Below are 12,470 nucleotides of genomic sequence, written 5' to 3' on the forward strand. Positions count from 1 at the left end.
CACTCATCACCATTTACAAAAATACAGCTCCTTCACTAAGCTGTAAACTCCATGAATAGCATGCTGTCATTAGTCTTGTTCACCAAGGATCCCAAATGACCAGCACAGTGGATGTTTGATAAATACTTGCTCGATTTATAGATAATGAAAATATAACCTGAATTTGTATCATTCAACCTTATTTTACAAATGAGAAAAATGAGCTACAGAAAGTTTAAGCACTTTGCCCAAAATCTCCAGACATATATATATATATACACATATACATACATATATATATATATATATATATATATATTTAAAACTATTTCAAATCTGTCAGATTCCATACCACCCCCTTTGTATGACACATTCTAAAATGGGACATTATACAGACATAATGAAAGCTGCTTTAGACGATAGCATTTCTATGAGTTGAAGCCTAGCTTTCAATTCTATGTTATTTCTGAAACTATCTGGAAAATTTGCACCAACAATATTTTATTTTATGATCCATCTATTCATTCCACAGATACTTACTGAATACCTACTGTATGCCAGAGACCATTCTAAGTGCTGTGGATGTAGTAGGAAATGAGGAAGCCTAGAGTCTGTTGGGTCTCAACTTAGTGGTAGAGACATCAGCAGACATCAGCAAACACATAAAAATACCCATGATCGGTGATAAGTCCTGTGAAGAGAATAAGCACAAGATAAAGGGATAGAGAGTGATAGAGGTACTATTTGTGATAATGTGATCAGAGGGCCACTTTAAGGAGGTGGCCCTTGAATTTAGACCTGAACATGAGAAGAAGCCCCAAGGGTCCAGTGGCAAGCAAAGGGGACAGCAACTGCAAAGTGTTGGGCTGGGGACGAGTCCAGCTCTGCTGCAGGGCCTGAAGTGTGATAGGAGTGCACAGTGAAGGAACAGCAGAGGATTTCAAGGTTGGGAAGGTGAAGGGTGGCCAACTGTGGCTGGCTGGGGCAGAGGCCAGTGACATGATCTGATCTGTCTTTCCAAAAGACCACTGTGAGTGTGAAGGAGAGTATTGAGGGGGTTAGGGGGTTGGACAGGTGGAAGAGGACGTCAAGGATGCTAGGTCGGCAGTCCAGGCAAAAGATGAGAGGAGGGCAGCAGCAGAAGTGGTGGTGGTGAACCGCAGTCAGGTTCAAGACTGATTTTAAAGGCAGAGTTGACAAAATTTGCTGGTAGATTGGATGTCGGAGGTGAGACAAAGAGAGGACTCAGGATAATTGCAAGATCTTTGACCCGAGTGACTGAATGAATGAATGCTAGTGCAGGAAACAGGGATGTTAGAAAACCGCGTAGGAGCATTTGGAGTGTGGGCGTTGGTTTGAAATCAAGAGATAAGGTGTGTGAGGGGTAAATGACACACAGTGTAGACCACAGAGAGAAAACACTTTTCAACAGAATTCATCAGAAACCTCATCATGCTGACATTTTCTTCAATGACTTTATCTGTGCATGTATTTTATGCCATAATAGTTTAATTATTATGTAAGAGAGAGTAGCCAAAGTTAGATAGAATAATAGAATTAGAAATTGAAATGTTAACACTTACAGAATATGGGCACAGATTTACTGGTAAAGTCAAGATAAGTTTCTTAAATTTAGGGATAATGGGTTAATCTTTTTCCTTGAAAATAAGTAGCACTATGTTCAAGGTTATTTATTATAGCAATGATTATAATGGCAAAAAATAGAGAATTGTTACTAGTAAGATGTCATGCTCAGTTGCTTCAGTCGTGTCAGAGTCTTGGCGACCCAATGGAAAACATAGCCTGCCAGGCTCCTCTGTCCTTGGACTTCTCCAGGCGGGAATACTAGAGTGAGTTGTCATTTCTTCCTCCAGGGGATCTTCCAGACCCAGGGATCAAACCCACATCTCCTGCATCTCCCACATTGGCAGTGAATTCTTTACCACTGAGCCACCTGGGAAGCCCTACTAATAAGATACTATATAAATAAAGTATACCCTTGCAACTGAATATTATACCGATATAATAAAAATGAAGAAATTCTCTATGTACTGATACAGAAGAACCTTTAAGATGTATTAAGTGGTGAAAGCAAGGTGTAGAATTGGTATAGAATGTTACCTTTTATCATTAAGAGAATGGGAAAATAAAAATATGTATAGTATCTGAGTTTGCTTATATAAGCAGAAAGAAACTCTGAGAGGATAAATAAGAAACTAATCACAGTGTTACTTATGGATGGGGCGCTGTGGATGGATGAATTAGGGAGATGGGGATAAGGGTGTGAGGAAGATTTTCCATTAGATATCTTCTTTAATTTTTAAAATTTTTGAACCATGTAACATCTGTTCAAAATATTAAATTAAGAAAAGAAACATAACACTATGCAGAATCAAAGAATGACCAGTATTATTATTGAAAGCACACTGTAGCCAGTGAAACCTTTTTTAAGCAAGTCACTTCCTCTGGCCTCTGAGCATCCCCCCAGGAAAGGGGAAGATGAATTTCTATTGTGAACTCTTCCCTCTCCTGCACTTTCCAACCCTTCCTTCTCAGATTCTGCACAGTCTTCCAGCTTGAGTTAAGAAAGAGCCAGAATGTCTGGTTTCTAAGATGAAAGTGATAAATAAGTCATCTTATTATATTTGCTTGGTTGCTTTCTTCTTACTCTGCCAAAGTTCAGTGCTTTACTGCCACTTTTCTCTCATTCATTTATTCAGTAAATATTGATTGGGCATCTCCTATGTGCAGTGCACTATATCCTAAATATACAAAGATTAATCTAATTTTTTATTGATCCTCTTAGTATATTAAAAGTATAAGGTGGCAAGGAAATATATACCATCCTCTTTGCAGGTGGGAATGTATACCAACCTCTTTGCATACCAACTGACCTCATGGTATGGAAAATATATAACAACCCCTTTGCATGGTCCCCAGAAATTGAATCATTGACCTGAAATCACAAGTACTTAATAAGAACAGCATATGCATTTGCCACCTGGATCTAGGAAGCAAAATCCACTTTATTCCATTTCTTTCTAAAGTAATGTTAAGGATCAGATTTCACTTTAAGGGAAAGTAAGACAGCTTGTCTCTTTCCTTACAGTGAGCGCTACTGTGTCTACTGTGGTAAGAGTTTAAAGTATGTTCTTTCAACTTTTGAACTTAGGTTTGAAAACATTCATTCACTCATTTTTTCATTCCAAAGACATGATCCCTTCCCAGGGGCTAAGTATGATGGTAGATGGTGAGAGCAGTATGAAAATGATTCAGATTTAGGATCCATCTCAAGAAGGTAACATTTAGCCTGCTCATAATTAACTATGATATACATAATACACATCAGAAATGATCCATGCCTTAGGAGAGGTTCGGAGAAAGTGTTCTAAAGAGACGGGTATCAGCTGAGCTGCCAAGGCAACAGGGAAGGCTTCATCTCAGGACCCCAGGCAGAGGCCACTCTGATGGGGTCTGAATCAGACCTACCCCAGATAAAACTGAAGCCTGTGAAAACCTCCTAGCAGGAGAGAAGCTTCTGTATCCAGTGCTCCTGGTGTGGAGCCAAAGGATATCTCTTGATTATATACCTTAATTTCTATGTCATTGAAATACTTTGATAGCACTGATGATAGTTTAGATATTCACTGTTTACTTGAACAGGATGTCACGTGATTAGTAATAAATATAGTCCCAACTTGTCCTCCATATAAACAAGGTCAGTAACCCTATTAGTCCAGTCACATAGTTAAAAAATCTAAAACTTAATTTAAAATAACAGCCAACATTTTTACAATACATACTGTGCTTACCTACTTTACAAGCATTGCTTCTTTTCATTCTTATATCAAAATTACAAGTTAGAGACACTGTTACTACTGTGCCCATTGTACAGATAGGGAAATAGAGGCTTGAAGAGGCTGTTACCTATAGTCTTACAGCCACTAAGTGGTAGAACTAGAAGTTGAATCCAGCTTTGTCTGATCCCAAACCTGTGATCTTAACTACTGTGCCCCTGGTTTTCAAACTTTGCACACACCAGAACAACTAGAGGGCTTGTTTAAACAGTTTGATGGCTCCACCGCTAGAGTTTCTAATTCAGTAGGGTGGGAGGGTCCAAATTCTTAGGGTCCAAGAATTTGTATTTCTAATAAGTTCCTGGGTAATGCAGATGCTACATTTGAGAATCACTACTGTCTGCTGCTCTCCTACCAATGGTAGTGTTCCCAATGTTCTATGGAGGAACATGAATCCACTCTCAGCAGATAAATATTTATGCCAATTTTCCCTTTATTGGAATAATCAAGAATTCACTCAAAGTCTTTGAACAGACTGATTCACAGACAATTTAAAGAAAATAACCAATATATTAAAGTTCCTAATTAAATTCTCCTATGAAATGAATATGAAATTTCTTTTCATCAAGGGCAGGGTTGATCTTCCTACATGAATGAAGATTTTTAAATTAGTTGAATGGCATTCTGATCACCAACTTATAATAGTTCCAGTAAACATCTTATCCTTCAAACAGAGATATGATATGAGAAGTCAAAGCAGGCAAGTTGTCAAACTCTAAAGGCAGCACTGGACAAGCGAGAAGAGATGTTATCCTGGGGACCTCTAAATGAAGGAAATGTGTCTTACATCCTGCCATGGTCTCTTCTTATAGCATCCTCTGCTTCTCCTTGATGGTATTTATCACACTTGAAAATGTTTGAGTACTATCTCTCATTTATTCTAAATTGTAAGCATCACATCTGTCTTGTTTACCACCAACTCCTCAGCCTGGTACAGTGCCTGGCAATGTTTGCTGACGGGCTGACTTATTGCTCTCTATTGCATAATCTTGCAGGCAACACATCACAGCCCGGCAGTTACAAAGCTGCCTTGCCAGCTCCAGAGAGAACTTTTCTTACAGAAAATACAGTAAATACCTGTATATTGCAAGGAATGGAGGAGAAAGAACAGTGTGAACGTGCCATAAATCAGAGGCAACATGCTTTTATTGCCCATTGCAAAGCCTTTTCCTAAAGCTCTTCTCTGAGATGCCTTCTTCCAGTTAAACCATTTCTGGGCTAAAATATAAAGAAAACACACATCGCTTGAGGAAAGCTACAGCTTAATGAGGCAAAAAATAAAAACATCCTATGAGTCCCATCCAGCTGTGTGGGTATTTCCTGCCAAAAGATGTAGGAGTTGGAGTAGTAGGGGATGTGCCTGAATGTGAATGGATGTTGGAGGCCCAGATGCTTGCAGGCTATATCAGGAAGGACCAGTGACTGTGCTCATTGCCGTGCTCCAGATGACACAGTAGCCATCCCTACCCTTGTGCACCGGGGGGGGATGCTGCCTGAGTCATCCCTCTCAGATTCTCAGATCACATATGTCTCTTCTCACTCCCACTGTGCTTGTGATGATACTTCCTGAGTTTCAGAGCGCTGGAAGAAGAGTCATAAAGCTTGAGGGCATAGATAGGAAAACCTTTAGATGGAAGCTCAGCAAATACAGTTGACCAGAATACATTTGTAATTTAGTTCATTATGGAGTTGCCAGCATCAGAAAGATGAGTGCCTCTTCTACAGATGGAGATCCTAAGTAAAAGTCTTCATTCTGCTAGTTCCTTAACTGATTGACAGGATGGTGTCCATTGGATTATGCCCTAGTGTGATGGTACTGGCCAGTGTGGAAAGACAGTGAGAAACAGCCTAATAGAATGCATTCACTATGATGTCTCCCCTAAAGATATTTTTAGGACATCACCCTGGTGGAGGGCATATTATCTAGTATCCTTTGGTAGGGTAGAATTCCCTAGGAGGGAAGAGATTGCATTTTAGAAGAGCTATACATGTCCAGAGCAATTGGTATGGTTCCTGTCTTAAAGAAACTAGAAATTATGTAACTGATTAGGATTCGGTGTTCCTAGTTAGTATTAGTAATAGGTATCTTAGGAAAAGGAAACTCATGGTATTCATTTTGTACCAGACTTACTTTTGACTGTATTATACTGCACTGAGTCTACACACGTTTATTATGTGTTTTCTTTCTCTTTTTTATTAATTTCAAAAGCCAACTTACATCCATTTGTATCACAAGGTGCAAATAAGCTTATTCCAAAATTTTTGAGCATCTATGAAGTGTGAAGAGCTCTCTGAGGTGATGGCGACCTCATACTCCTGGAACTTGTTTGCAAAGACACGAAAGTTTATTAAGGGATTCTGAAAAATAGACACACATGCTCCTAATGATCTTGGGCAAATTATGTAATCCTGTTAACTCTATCTCCTTCCTATTAAACTTGAGCAGAATAATACCTTCATTTTGAAAGATTTTTGTGAGGATTAAATTAGATCAAACATGTAATGTATACTTGTCACATAATAGGTTCTCCATTAATGCCTCTTCTTCCTACTAAAACCATGATGTTTTGCCTAAATGCTTCTGACTTAAACTTTGCTTCCAAAAAAAATGGATGTTTCAGGTTCTCTGTTAAAGATAAGGGAATGGATGTTTAAACACAAATTTCATTTTATCAAGCCTCCAACCTAAGTCAAAAGGAAGTTGAAAAAGGAAAGGGGAAGCATAAGTGAGTTTCCTTCTAAAAAAAGAAAAGGATGAAGAAGAGCCATTGGAAGGAGAGAGAGCCAGTTCAAATTAGAAGCAGAGAGATGGTAACCACGATAGATTCTTCCCCGATCAGAAGCTTGGGGCTCCCTCTTTCCTATTTAGAGTATTTGGCTCCAGAAAACAAATTTGGGAGCAGGAACCTGCAAGGGCTATTCCTTATTCTTTTTGCCGATGGGCATCGGCAAAGCTAAGAAAGATAATTAGCTACAGCTAATTTCTTAGCTACAGCTAAGAAAGTCAATTCTAACATTTAAATGTTCAAAGGAAGTTACATCTAACCATTTCAAGGAAGTTATTTGCTGTTTGCTTATTTTTCCATTTTTCATTTCAAAGAGAGTTGAGTGAAAGCCCTTGCTAAGCTTGTCGTCCAATACAGGGAAATATAATGTACTTATGTCCCCACCATGAGCTCCTCACCCAATGGCAGCCTATCCTGTTTGCACACAAATTACTCAAATGGAAATAAGCATTCTCCTAGATGCTGACCCTGCAACTTCTACATGCAAGCACATAGAGCCTGAGTTCCATTAAGTGTTGACTCAAGGGTGCCTGTGAAGTCTCCCCATAACATTCACTGATATAGATCTATCCCTTAACAAGGAGTAGCTCTGGCTGGGAAAGTTTTCATGAGCCTAAAACCTATTTCCATTTAATTCCTGTTTATCAAGTACCTAGAGAGAGGCAGCTTCCTGTAGTAGAGGATCTTCAGCTTCAGAGTTAAACCAACCTTGACTGAATCCCACCTTGCCTCTTCAACCTTCAGTATCACTATAGGAAGTATTAGGACATACTTTTCTGGGGTGTTTTAGAATTCAGTTTGATCACTAACATAAAGAATTTGGCAGTGTATCTTGTTACCTACCTGACCTTACCTTCCCCTTTGTGCTGGTAATTGTAGTATACACAAATGACAAGTACACAAAAGACAGAATATACAGATGTGAAGTCACAAAAGCATAGAATGAGACGGTACTTGATCAAGTCCTCCTATCTGTGGAATGTGCTTCCAAACCCACAGCTGGGCTTGAGCTGGCCTGAAATATGGGGTATCTTAGAGAATTCAGTCGGACTTGAAGACTGAAAAAAATTTTCAGATGTTTTCATTTCAGAGGACCCCTTTTGTTCTCTACAGCCTGTGGATGTCTCATGAAGTACACACAAATATATACCAATTGTAGCACAGTGCTCGTATCACTTAAAAATGGTGATATCTCTTGTCTTGCCTGAGAGAAAGACAAAAGAGCAAGGAAGAAAGAAAAGGAAACTAATGTCTGTCAAACACAAACCTTTCACTCCCTTGGCTGTGTCCTTTCACACAGCCCTGTAAAGTAGGTATTCACATTCTAACAGATGAGGGCGGAGAAGCTCAGAAAGGCGACTTTACCCAAAGTGACACCCTCAGATGTGGAAGTGCTGAGATTTGAGCCTAGGCTTTCTGCCTCTTGGTCCAGGGAGAGGCAGAAAGGAATCATTTCAGTGACACTGTAGGAGCTGCTGTGCCGTGGTGCGTTCGGGACTTTTCCTGTCAAGCTATCCAGCGCGGAACAGAGGAGCAAACACGGGTTTGGGAGTCGAGTGGGCCTGTGTCCCAATCCTGGTGCTTACCTTTCCCTCCATCCATGTGGCCTGTTTAACGATAGAAATCTATTCACACATGGCTACTTGGAATCCATACACTTTTGCCCAAGGAAGAAATAACTGCAGTGGAAATTCTGAAGTATCACTAAATAGAACCTAGCGGTAGTAGAGGGCATGGCTAAGAGTATAGTTTCAGTGTTAAACAAACTTGACTTCTAAGTGAGAGACAATAAACATAGTAGTTAAAAACGCGGAGCCTGAGGTCAGACTCTGGGCTGCTGTCCCAGTCTGAGACTTAATAGCTCTCTCTGCTTAACTCTCTTTGTCTCAGTTTCTTCATCTGTAAAATGGTTAAAATAAAAGTATACACCTCAAAGGATCGTTGTGACCTAGGCACTGTTGAAATAAATGTAAGGTATTCAGCACAGTACCTGGTACATTTTAGATGCCCAGTAAGTGATTATTATTACTCCTAGTTCTATTACTAGGTATCTGTCTTTGGGCAAGTTATTCTCTCTGGTTTTCAAGTACCTGTCTTCTAAAATGAGGATATAATCATACTTCAAAGAAATGTTTATGAGAATTCAGCTGGAAATAAAAACACACTTAATACCATTTGGATAGCTATTTTAATTAACTAGATGCTTTGAGGTTCATCTCTTCTTTGTTGACTCTCTTCAGATAAGTTTACAGTTCTGAGTAGTTTCCCAAGAATTAGAAATTGCTCTTTTCATTGTTAAACATTAAGTAAAGAATTGTTTTATTCTTGGAGGTGTCAAAGCAAAGAGCACATCTAATGCACACAGCCATCTTCTCGAGGGGTGACTCTCCTCATATTGCTCAGGAAATTGTTTAACTCAGGAAGTCAGAAAATGCTTTCTACCTTCCTCCAGGCAGAACACATAATCACTATATTTCCACATGAAACATCATTGAAATTTTCAACTTTTTCCAATAATCATCAAAAATTGGGTGATTTTCTGCATATCTTTCACCACTGAGTTAATATGTATTGGTTTCAATATCACTGAACAAGAATGTACTGGTCCTTCCTTCAGGCATCTTTGATTAAAGTTACTTTCTCCTCTTTTATTATATATAACCTCTACGTCAGTGGGTCCCTCTGAATCTTAGGATCAAAATAAGGTTAACGAAAAGCACTCCTGTGCTATGAAATTCAACACCTCTCCATCCCAGCACCGCTTCACGAGGTTTCTGCAAGTTTAGGGGACACTAAGTGTTCTAGCAGCTTCCCTGGTGGCTCAGTTGGTAAAGAACCTGCCTGCAATGCAGGAGACACAAGTTCGATCCCTAGGTTTCGAAGATCCCCTGGAGCGCGAAATGGCATCCCACTCCAGTATTCTTGCCTGGGAAATCCCATGGACAGAGCAGCCTGGTGGGCTACAGTCCATGTGGTAGCGAAAGAGTCAGACACAACTTAGCAATTAAAAATCAAGTGTTCTGGCTCTGAGATCCTTCTTCTGCTTTAACATTGGTGCTTATGGATTTTCAATAGTTCATTCAACCTATGCTGTGTCACACTGTTCTGGGCTCTTCATATGTGGTACAAAGCAAAACATACAAGTCATTTCTCTGTTTTCTGTCCTTCTTCCACACCTTATCAGTATGAATGTGGAACATGGCTCTGTTCCTCATACATGTGTATGCTCGGTCATGTCCGACTCTTTGCAACCCCATGGACTGTAGCCCACCAGGCCCCTCTGTCCATGGAATTTTCCAGGGAAGAATACTGGAGTGGGTTGCCATGCCCTCCTCCAGGGGATCTTCCCCACCCATGGATCAAAGAATCTTGTGTCTTCTGCATTGACAGGCAGATTCTTTACCAACTGCACCACAAGTGGAACATGGCGCTATTCCTCAATTACAAGAAAAAATGTTGCATCTTACAGAAGGTACTTGTGTCTCTAGCAGATATAACTGGAGGTTTAGAGATGTAACTTAAACAGAAAAGAGGTAGAAGAGAGGACTAAATTGCCACCAAATTAATCTTTTTATTTATGCAGAGGGGTTTTTTTAAGATAATCTTCTATCCTTTCTCTCTATTTCAAATTCCTACTATGTTTTAATCCAAAGTTAATGTGATTTCCACCATCTCCATAACGGGTTTTGCAGAAAATATGAAAAGAGCCCGTGGATGAGTCATAAACTCATAATAGCCCTTCCCTTGGCTACTACAGTGGGATCAAAGGGCTTTAAATTATCATGGGTAAGGACTCCATGAAATTTTTAGCCATGAGCCAAGATTTCCAATTTCTGCTCAAGGGAGGAGGAGTATGGGAAGGAGGTGCTGTCATACCTCTGCAACCCAGGTTTAGGAGAAAAACCTCAGCAAGTCTAAGGCAGATAGGACTGTGTATCATCTATCCATCTCCCCACGCCTTCCTTCATTTGTTCACTCAGAGAGCCTTCATTTAGCACCCCTGTGCCCGCAAGACACTGTGCTTGTGGCAACACAAAACAGAGTGTGAGACTCTGTGTCCAACCAGGGAGATCAGTCTAGACCTCAACTAAGAAAAAATTGTGATTAAGCAGGATCTGGATGAAGGCATTGAATTCAACATGTAGAGATGAGGAGATGGGACTTCCAAGTGAAGAAATCAGTCTCTGCAGAGACACAGAAATTTGCATCCATACAGCCTTCACTGGCGTGGTGAGTGGGGCGGAGTAGCTGGTGAGAGGGAAGCTGCAGGAGATGAAGAGATGGGGGAGAATCCTAACCAGGGAAACAGGCACAAAGAGCTCCTTCTCTGAAGAACGTTCCTGAATGCCGTGCAGCTCTTAGAGTCTGGACTGTCCTCTGTCGAAATTTGATTCCTTGTAGGAAAATTGACATTATAAGAACTGTGTTTGCACTTAAGGCATCAACTTTCTGAAACCAAGTTAATCAAAGGAAAGACCCAGTCCATATATTTTTGTCAGCTATTGCTCTTGACTCTGCAGTCACAAATACCAGAGAGAAACCATATTATAAAAGACCCCAGCATATGAAATACCTAATTTCAGTGTTCATTTTGGAGAAGGGGAAAAATATAAAAATATTCACATGGTATGATATGATTCTTAAATAAAACTATATATCTTCACAGAATTTAAACTGAAAAACAAATGAGTAAAATTTTATAGTACCAAGTAAAATAGATCTAAATAGAGAAATACAAGTTAAATTCTTTCAAAACCTGTCAGTCACTTTCTTTGTTTACTATGACATAGTTCGTATTATTGTTGTAACTGAAACCCTATGATATTAAAATATCCAGAGTCAAGAAATGCATTTCTATTTTCAATTAAATCTTCTCTAAGAAAATAAGCATGCAAACAACTTTATTTTCACTTTTCAAAGAAAAGGTCAACATATCTCTAAGCCTACTGAAAGAAACTTTTTAAGTTGTTGGAAAGGTCAAGCAGAAAAAAGTATTTCTAGAATTTCTACATTTTGATGACTTTAATATAGGAAGTTCTACAATCCAGTATGCTAAATTTTTACTTAAATTTAAAATCTCTTAAAAGACATTTGCAATAAGCTTTTTACAAACATCTATTACGGATGGAAATAAAACTAGAAAATGAACCTAACATTTTTATTCTGTTGAATAAATTAGCCATGATACATATATATATAGTAGTATATAACATATATTATATATATTTAAATACAACATTGCATGTGTTTATGACATACATAAATGTGTCACACCTAGAAGCAGCTGTGATCTGTGATGGACCAAGGGAAAAACTAGGAAGTAAGGCTGTAAAATAACTAAACTTTGGTGGTGACATTTGAGGAAAAACTGTTTAAGTATAAGAAATTAAAAAGAAGTCTTTGCGGTTTTTTGAGTCTGGTGAAATAATACAAGGTTTAAATTAACAAAAACACTCAGAACTATTTGAGTGTTGAAATTTTTCATCACATCAAGATTAACTGAAAGGGGAATAAAAGCTTTTGAGCGTCAGACCTTTCTAAATTGTATTAATGCTTCTTTCCATGTTACTAAATACTATAACTCTATACGTGATTCTTTCTTTGACAAATTGGGATATTATAATCCTCAGGGCTGTTACTCAGTGTATCTCTCCTTACTGAATGGTACCCAGATGTAATTGTCAGAGATGGGCTGAATGTATACTGAGTATGGGGCACAACCTGGAATCTTTAGTATCCTTCAAATGAGGTTATTTGTTTGTAAATTAATTTTTTCTTCTAGTCATCACATTTTCTTGAAAAATTAATTGAGGATACTGGTTAATTGGGTTTTGGTTTTATTATAATT

At 38.9% G+C, this 12,470-nt stretch overlaps 1 protein-coding gene and 1 long non-coding RNA gene across 16 annotated transcripts in view; one reads left to right on the forward strand and one right to left on the reverse strand.

Moving 5' to 3' along the window:
• PEX5L (peroxisomal biogenesis factor 5 like) overlaps positions 1 to 12,470 on the forward strand; it is a 272,998-nt gene that overhangs the window by 115,221 nt on the left and 145,307 nt on the right. The gene's annotated exons all lie outside the window — the stretch shown is intronic.
• LOC110140814 (uncharacterized) overlaps positions 1 to 12,470 on the reverse strand; it is a 28,820-nt gene that overhangs the window by 3,175 nt on the left and 13,175 nt on the right. The window contains exon 3 of the long non-coding RNA XR_011487286.1: positions 520 to 670. This is a non-coding gene — a long non-coding RNA (uncharacterized lncRNA). The remainder of the gene's footprint in view (positions 1 to 519; positions 671 to 12,470) is intronic.

The sequence above is a fragment of the Odocoileus virginianus genome, chromosome 4, assembly GCF_023699985.2.
Source record: "Odocoileus virginianus isolate 20LAN1187 ecotype Illinois chromosome 4, Ovbor_1.2, whole genome shotgun sequence".
Taxonomy (NCBI): Eukaryota; Metazoa; Chordata; class Mammalia; order Artiodactyla; family Cervidae; genus Odocoileus; species Odocoileus virginianus.